Raw genomic sequence first — 8,828 nt, 5'->3', positions numbered from 1 at the left:
CCCCTGCAGTGAGATAGAGGCTTACTCCTTCTTCCCTCAAGCCCAGCTGGGGAGCGGGGACAGCTCAAGGTCACATGTAAAGAACTGATGTGTCCTTGGAGGGCACCCAGTGTACTGGTGTCTGGCTTTTTTCACTATGTGATTCAACTTTATTGGTTTTGTAGTTGCTTGATTGTAAGTACGATGGCACCCCACTCCAGTACTCTTGCCTGGAAAATCCCATGGACGGAGGAGCCTGGTAGGCTGCAGTCCATGGGGTCTCAAAGAGTCGGACACCACTGAGCGACTTCACTTTCACTTTCATGCATTGGAGAAGGAAATGGCAACCCACTCCAGTGTTCTTGCCTGGAGAATCCCAGGGACGGGGGAGCCTGGTGGGCTGCCGTCTATGGGGTCACACAGAGTTGGACACGACTGAAGTGACTTAGCAGCAGCAGCAGCAGCGCAATGGGTTTCCCAGGTGGCGCGGTGGTAAAGAATCCGCCTGCTGATGCAGGAGATGTACATTCGATCCCTGGGTCAGGAAGACCCCTTGGAGGAGGAAATGGCAACCCACTCCAGTGTTCTTGCCCGGAGAATCCCCATAGACACTGGAGCCTGGCAGGCTACAGGGTCCATGGGGTCTCACAGAGCTGAACATGACTGGGTGCTTGCACGCGTGCACACACACACCCACACTGGAGCAATATTATTCTAGCTTTTTGTTGAGATGGAACTTACCTATTATAAAATTCATCCTTTTAAAGTGTGTGGTTCAGGGGCTTTAGTATATTCACAAAAGTGTGCAACCATCACCATTATTCTAATCCAAAACATTTTCATCGTCCCAAGTAGAAACCCCATGGCCCTTCCCTTCTTCCCTTATAGACTCTGGTCTACTTTTCATCTCCACGGATTAGTCTATTCTGCTGCTGCTGCTGCTAAGTCGCTTCAGTCGTGTCCGACTCTGTGTGACCCCATAGACGGCAGCCCACCAGGCTCCCCTGTCCCTGGGATTCTCCAGGCAAAAACACTGGAGTGGGTTGCCATTTCCTTCTCCAATGCATGAAAGTGAAAAGTGAAAGTGAAGTCGCTCAGTCGTGTCCGACTCTTAGTGACCCCATGGACTGTAGCCTACCAGGCTCCTCCATCCATGGGACTTTCCAGGCAAGAGTACTGGAGTGGGGTGCCATCGCCTTCTCCGTAGTCTGTTCTAGGTATTTCATATAAATGTAGTCATATGATATTTGCCCTTTTGATCTGGCTTATTTCATTTAGCACATTGCTGAGACTCATTTGTGTTGTAGCATGTTAATACTTCATTCCTTTCATGGCCAAATAACTTTCCATTGTATGCATATGTTTAGTTGATCCATTCACCCATTGATGGATAGTTTGGGTTTTCCCACCTGTTGGTAATTGTTGCTAGCCCTACAACAACAGGGCTATTGTATGAATATTTGGGTACAAATGTTTGAGTCCCTATTTTTCATTCTTTGGGGTATATACCTAAGAGTGGGACGGACTGATGTGCCATATAATAATTCTAAGTTTCACTTTTTGAGGAACTTCCCAAACTATCAATTTGTTTTAAATTATCCCCCACACTTTGCAGTATCTCTGAAATATTCCCATTTTACAGATAAGGCACAAGAGAGGTTCAGAAACTTGCCTGAGGTAAAACATTTCATGAAGAACCCACCCGGGAGGGACTTCCCTGGTGGTCCAGTGGCTTAGACTCAGCATGCCCAATGCAGAGTGCCTGGGTTCAACCCCTGGTTAAAGAATTAGATTCTCAAGTAACAGCTTGAGAATCCATCCACTTGCTCTTCCCTTACCTCTGACAGAACTCTCATTGCTGTAGCCCTTGGCAGTTTGGAAACAACCCGACCCTAACCCCCCTCCAAGTAGGCCTGGGTCCTAGTTCAACTGGAAAGGCAATAGCAGAGCTGAGGCCAGTAAGGCACCAGTCATGCCTCACACACTCCCGCAGTCTGCTCTTTCATGGACAGTAACGCTAGAAGCTAGGAATGTCTTTGCGAGGCTCGCAAAAGGGCAGAGGAGAATCTCAGCCGTGACTGAGATTCCACATGGTACAACGAAGACCTGGTGTAGCCAAATAAACAACGTTTTTATTATTATTATTTTTTATTTTAAATAGGGCCTCCTGGTGGCTCAGTGGTAAAGAATCCGCCTGCCAATGCAGGAGACACGGGTTCGATCCCTGGTCTGGGAAGGTCCCACATGCCGTGGGGCTACCAGGCTGCTGTGCTGCAGTGACGGAGCCTGGGCGCCACGATGGCTGAGCCCACGAGCCACAGCTTCTGAAGTCCTCACGTCTTAGAGCCTGCGCTCTGCAACAAGAGTAGCCGCTGCAGCGAGAAGCCCGCGCACCGCAACTAGAGAGCGGCCCCTGCTCGCCGCAACTCCAGAAAAGCCTGCGCGGCGACGGAGACCCGGCCCCCATAAATAAATAAGATGATTTCACAGCCCCTCTGGGACACTGACCGAGTCTGCCTGCGGCCCGAGCCTGTGCTCACGGCCCCCACTCTCCCTCCTCCCCACCCCGAAGCCACCGGGAGCCTCCTGCTCTGAGCCGCAGCGGGTCTCAGCGCAGTGCTGAGACCTTGGGGCTCCGGGCACAGCCCTGTGCAGAGTCCTGGACATCCCTGGGCCTCTCCTTTCACAGGGTCCCCCTCCTGAAGGGACAGCCGGGCCCTGAGCTCTGGCCTCCTCCCTTCCTGGGGTAGAGCTTGCGTTCTGCCTGGCATGGTAACACAGGATGCCCTTGGTGTCTCAGCCATTGATCCGTGAGGCCCACCGCTCAGGACAAAGCCTGCCGGCTCCCAGCCTGCCCAGACCCCGGAGCACTCGGCTGCAGCCTTCCACCGACCAGGTTCCTGAGGACACGAGCTTCCTTCACCCTTGGCCCTTCCGTCCCAATGAGCAGAGACCCCAAGGCCTGGTTTTCCCTGAAAACCCTGGGAAAATAAGAAAAAAAACTCATAAAATGGAAATCCAATGAAGTAACTAATAAAAGTGGTATTAATAAAGGTAACACTTTATTAATTGCTTAATGTTCTATTTGTGAACATCTCATTACTGTGGTGTTTCCATTTTTAGGTTTAATTTTCTTTGTGAAGTTTCCTGGGCATGCATGGAGGCAATGAAGAGAAATCATAGCTGGTGAACTTTTACGGGAAAAACCTTTGATGTCAGATGTGGGCTGCCTTCGATTGTGTTGAGCATGTTGGGTGATGAGACCTCCAGGAGTCTGAGTGCCCAGGGCTCTAGAAAGTCTAAATCCGCTTAAGTTGTGGGCGTATCCAGGGCCAAGCAGCCCCACGATGGAGACATGGACGGTCTTCTTTCTCGGAAAGGAGGGAATCGGATGGCAGTGAACAAAGATGCCTGTCTGCTCCAGTCTCCAGGGCCCAAGGCTGTTGGCAGAGGATGGCTTTGACACAGGCCCCAGCCGATGGTATCTCTCATTGTTTCCCCAAAGCCTGAGGCTTGGGCCCTGGACATTTCAGATTTCAAGGTCAGGTTCACAAAGCTTTACAGAGTACCCACCCAGTGCCCGTTTTGACTATTTATTTATTTGGCTGCGCTGGGCCTTAGTTGCAGCGCGTGGGATCTTTGCTCTTCACTGCAGCGTGCAGGATCTTTAGTTGAGGCGTGTGGGATATAGTCCCCTGACCAGGCATTTAACCTGGGCCCCCTGTATTGGGAGCACAGAGTCTTAGCCACTGGACCCCCAGGGAAGGCCCATCCAGGCCCGGTTTTATGGCAGGCACTCAGAGTTCGCAGGCTGAGGGTTCCTACAAGGTCAGGACAGACAGCGAGCACTGGGGTGGGGTGTGCTCTCCAAGAGCTGGGGACCCCAGTACGGGGCACAGGCCAATGACATCTGGGATGGGTGGAACTGGCCACACGGAGGAGGGTGCAGGGCACGCAGGCTGAGTCCGTTTCGTCAGCAAACACCAGGCTGCTCTGGGTCTCATGGGAACAGAGTAGCTGGGCCAGGCTGGGCAGTCGGCGGGTCTCAGGACATACCTGCGTTTCTGATGAGTCATTCTGGCCATGTGTGTGGAAGGTGCCTGGATCAGCCTGCAGGCTGGGCAGACAGTTAGAAGGCTGATGTTGCGGTCCACACAGGAGGCCAAGCCAGGGATGTTGAGGCCCGGACAGTGGATTTGATTCCAGGGTTGCCATAACAAAGCTCTACCAAGTGGGGGACTTTGGACAAGGGAAGTGTATCCTTTCACAGTTCCGGAGGCCTGAAGTCCAGACTCAAGGTGTCAGCTGGGCCATGCTCCCGCTGAGATGCTGGGTAGAGTCCACCCTTGCCTCATCTTAGCTCCTGGATGTGGCTGAGCATTCTGGTCATTCCCAGCTTGTACCTGCATCACTGCAGTCTCTGCTCCGTGGTCACCGACCTTCCCCTGTGTTTCTCTTTTCTGGGGTCCTTATCGGGACCCCAGTCATACTCGAACAAGGGCCCCAACCTAGCCCACTATGAAGCGTTAATCACTCAAGCGTGTCCGACTCTTTGCGATCCCATGGACTGTAGGGATTCTCCAGGCAAGAATACTGGAGTGGATTGTTATTCCCTTCTCTAGGGGATCTTCCTGACCCAGGGATTTAACCCCGGTCTCCAGCACTGCAGGCAGATTCTTAACCATCTAAGCCACCAGGAAGCCTAGCATGACTTCATTTTAATGTATCTGCAAAAACTTTATTTCCAATCAAGGACTTAGGATTTCAACCTCTTTTTTGGTGAACAGAATTCAACACACAACAGATAGTGAGAGGACAGGGGGAGTCCAGGACGCCCGGGGAGGGAGACGGCAGTGCTGGCCACAGAGATGGGGGTGCACAGTGGGAGCTGGGGGTCGGGGTAGGAGGGGAGGACTTCCATTTCGGACGTGTCGTGTCTGAGTGGCTGGCCTCTGGAGCACCTGGAGAAGAAAGTCCTGGAGGCAGGTAGATTACATGATCAAGTGTGCAGGGGACAGTGCTGGACCAGAAAGGCAGGTTCTCAGACACGTGCGTCCAGGCAGGTGGTGGTTGAAACTGTGTGAGTGGGTGAGATAGTGAGCAAATGAAGGCAGGAAACATAAGAGATAGCGCCAAGTCGTGTCCAACTCTTGTGATCCCATGAACTGTAGCCTGCCAGGCTCCTCTGTCCATGGGATTCTCCAGGCAAAAGTACTGGAGCGGGTTGCCATTTCCTTCTCCAGGGGAGCTTCCTGACCCAGGAATTGAACCCAGGTCTCCCTCATTGAAGGCAGATGCTTTACCAACTGAGTTATACAGGAAGCCCCCAAGTGAAGACAGAGAGGAAGGAAAATGATCAGGAGCTCAAATGTTTAGGATGGGCAGAGAGAGGGTCACACAAGAGGCAGAGTGAGGATGACAGAGGCGGAAGAAAACCAGGACACCGTGGATCCTGTGGGCCAAAGAAAGGGCATTCTAGGCATGATTAGGAGAGGGGGACCCAATGCAGCAGCAGAGACGTTTCCTTGTTGAGTATGAGGACGTTCAGACTGGGGGTCCACCGGCTACTTCTGTCCAAGCGACTTCAGTGCAGAAGGGAGCAGCCAGACTGCTGGGCGTGAGGAATGTAATGAGGGTGAGTGGCTGCGAGTCTGTGCTCTTGCAGACAGAATGCTGTGGCTGGGAGAACGCAAGAGGCACCGGGGAAAGAAAAGACTAAAAGCATTCTGGAGAGAACTGGAACGAACACAGAGAGCAGGGCTGGTGCCTTTCTCCTGCCGCCAGGGGGCGATCTGCACCAGCCCATCGAACAGTTTTCAAAGGTGGTGGGTAGAGAAACTTAATAATGATCAATAAATCTAAGTTTTTCTATGTAGCTTTCCCGTAGCAGCAGAGGCCTGTGTACAATAAATAAATCTGTGGTGTTATCAGCTCAAATGAATTATCCCGAGGGTTTGTTACAGTCAAACTCTGCCTAAATCTCACCTGTTTCATAGGAGATTCCGCGATCCCCAGACTAGGACAACTGAAGATGAGTCGGGACTTTTCTGGTGGCCCAGCGGATAAGAACCCACCTGCCAGTGCAGGGGCCATGAGTTCAGTCCCTGCTCCGGGAAGATCCCACACACCACAGAGCAGTTAAGCCCCTGTGTCACAACCACTGAGCCCACGCTTTAGAACCCAAGAGCTGCAACTCGTGCCTGGAGCCTGTGACCCGCCACAAGAGAAGCCGCCGCAACGAGAAGCCCGTGCACCACAACACAGAGTAGCCCCCGCTCGCCCCAACTAGAGAGAGCCTGAGTGCAGCAACAAAGCCCTAGCGCAGCCAACAAGCTAATAAAAAAGTTTTAAAACCTAAAATGTATAAAGCTTTTTTTTTTTTTTTTTTTTAAAGATGAGCGATGAGTCGGTGGTGAGGCTGGGAAAGGAAAGAATGTAGGCTATTCTGGAAACAGACTCTGAGGAACAGACAGACATGCAGAGAAAACCTGGTTTCCCTTTGCTGGTAAAATGTAAGTTTCTAGATGTATCTCCTGGTCTTTCCCAGTGGCTCCCGCAGTGAAGAATCTGCCTACAATACAGGAGACTACACTCACTGAAGATAACTACACACAATGAATAGCACCCCACAAGCCCCATCCCCAACTCACATCCAAGGATCCAATAAACCGACCAGAATGGGTGCTGCTGGTTGGGGGCTGGAGTAGGGGAGGGGACAGGTGAATTGAGGACAATGAGCTGAATGCTAAGATTAGCTCAGCTTTCTGCACCCAATCTCCAAAGAGGGGAAGAACCCTCCAGGGAAGTGTTATCTGCGGGGACTGTCCCCTCACCTGATCTTTCACCCAGTGTGGCTAAGTTCATTCCATCCTTCTGATGTAGTGATTCGGTAGAGATTTCAACAGTCAAAGTGTAATTAACTCCTATTGAATTGAAGTCGCCTCCCGGTCACGGTGCCTGCATGCAGGACAGTTCTGCATGGCCTCCAGCGCTTCATTACAAGGCCCAGCTTCCGCCTCGGCCATTAAGAGCCCAAGTCAGGGTAGTCAGGCTGTAGGGAGTGTATGGCTGGAATCGGGGTCCTTGGCCTCCAGAAAGACAGGCTGCAGGGGAGGAAGGTGGTGTGAAGACAGCACATAGAAGGGGTCCCACAGAGCGGGCAGTATTAGGGGGCAGTGAAGTATTAAGGCTCATTATGGGGGGTGGAGGTGACAAGTGCGGTGAAGAGCCAGCCTCATCGCCAGCTGCTTGCCTTTCCTGAGCAGGCAGACAGTTACTGAGTGACACCACTTGGCAGTGATTTTATTTCCCCACTCATCTTCCAAAGCTAAGCCAGGCCACTTGGTAAAATTTGCCTTCAGACCAATACTGACTTCAACCCCAGTTCAGGAATCAGCCTGGGGGAAAGCAAGGGACTGTTTCCAGCTCAAGGATGGCAGGTCATCTGATACGAATCTAACACAGGGAGGGTCCGGGGAGATGAATGCTTCAGGTAGGCTGGGGCCAGATTAGGCAGGATCCTGGGTTTTTTCCTAGCAGTGAAGAGCCAAGCTCCTGGACTCTCTTTAAGAGAAGGTCAGGGACTTCCCTGGCAGCCAAGTGGTTAAGACTCTGCATTTCCACTGCAGGGGGCACAGGGAACTAAGATCCCATACACACACACAAAAAAAAAAAAAGAGAGAGAAAAGAAGGAGGCTATGGAAATGTGACCTAGAGAAGTCAGATGCGTCGCAGAAATAGATCTGACCAACTGGAGGAAGGACGTGATGACGAATGAGCGGCTGACAGGCTGATGTGCCGCTGACTGAAATAAGAGACTCAGAATGGGGGGCAGAAAAGATGGCCCTTTTCACTTTGAATATGTGGACTGTGAGGTGGTGGCCTGATGTTTCCATGGGCAGACTGGCAGGTGTGGAAATGGTGTCGTTTGTAGAGTCTTTAAACTATAGGCACCTTTAGAGCCCCAGGAGGGAGCAGCTCACCAGGAGAGGGACAGCAAAGTCTGGAAGAGGATTCGGAACAGGCTTCTGGGGGGAGTGCTCATACCAAAGGAGCACAGAGGAGAGCTGGTGGATGGGAACCCAGACAGAGGGTCTTCAGTGTCTGGGATACAGTGAGAGGCAGGAGGGCGGGAGCAACAGGCAGAAACCGACCTTGGATTCGATGACTGGGAACATCCATTTGATTTCATTTATCATCGTCTCAGATTTGAATCATAAAAATGGATTTCTTATGATTAACACTGTCTAATACCAGCTGGCTGCCAGAGGCCAGACTAGGCATGCCGCCTGTGTTCTGTTGTACTTTTAATTTTTCTAGCATTTTGGCACATTTTATCCTCACAACAGTCCTATGAAGTTAGGTGTTCTTACTGGAATCAAAGGGCCCGAGGTTACACGACAGTTAGTGGTGGAGGCAGGATTTGAACTCAGCTCTTGCTGGCACCAAAGCTCTCCTGTTTCCCCTTCTGTCTGCCTCTCTCCTCTCCTTTTCTAAACTTGTCATCTCCGACACCCCATTACCCAGATCACTGAGTACAAAGGGGAGTACAAAAGGGATTCTGTCATGAAATACGGGAAAAGAGAAGATCCTGCTTCTCAATCCTGGAGACAGCAATGATGGACTTTGGTTTTGGAGGGTAGGTTTTGTAGCCCTGCCTCCTGGCTTGTGGTCTTGCTTACACGTGATGGCTGGAGGGGAGGGTGGCTTCATGCATGAGTGCTGGGAAAGAGATGCGGACAGTACATCCCAGAGGGCTTCCTAGGCGGTGCTAGCGGTAAAAAACCCGTCTGTCAATGCAGGAGACATAAGAAACACGGGTTCGATCCCTGGGTCAGGAAGATGCCCTG

The sequence above is a fragment of the Oryx dammah genome, unplaced genomic scaffold (assembly GCF_014754425.2).
Source record: "Oryx dammah isolate SB20612 unplaced genomic scaffold, SCBI_Odam_1.1 HiC_scaffold_2, whole genome shotgun sequence".
Lineage (NCBI taxonomy): Eukaryota > Metazoa > Chordata > Mammalia > Artiodactyla > Bovidae > Oryx > Oryx dammah.
The sequence above is the reverse complement of the archived record's forward strand: the minus strand, read 5'-3'. Positions refer to the sequence as shown.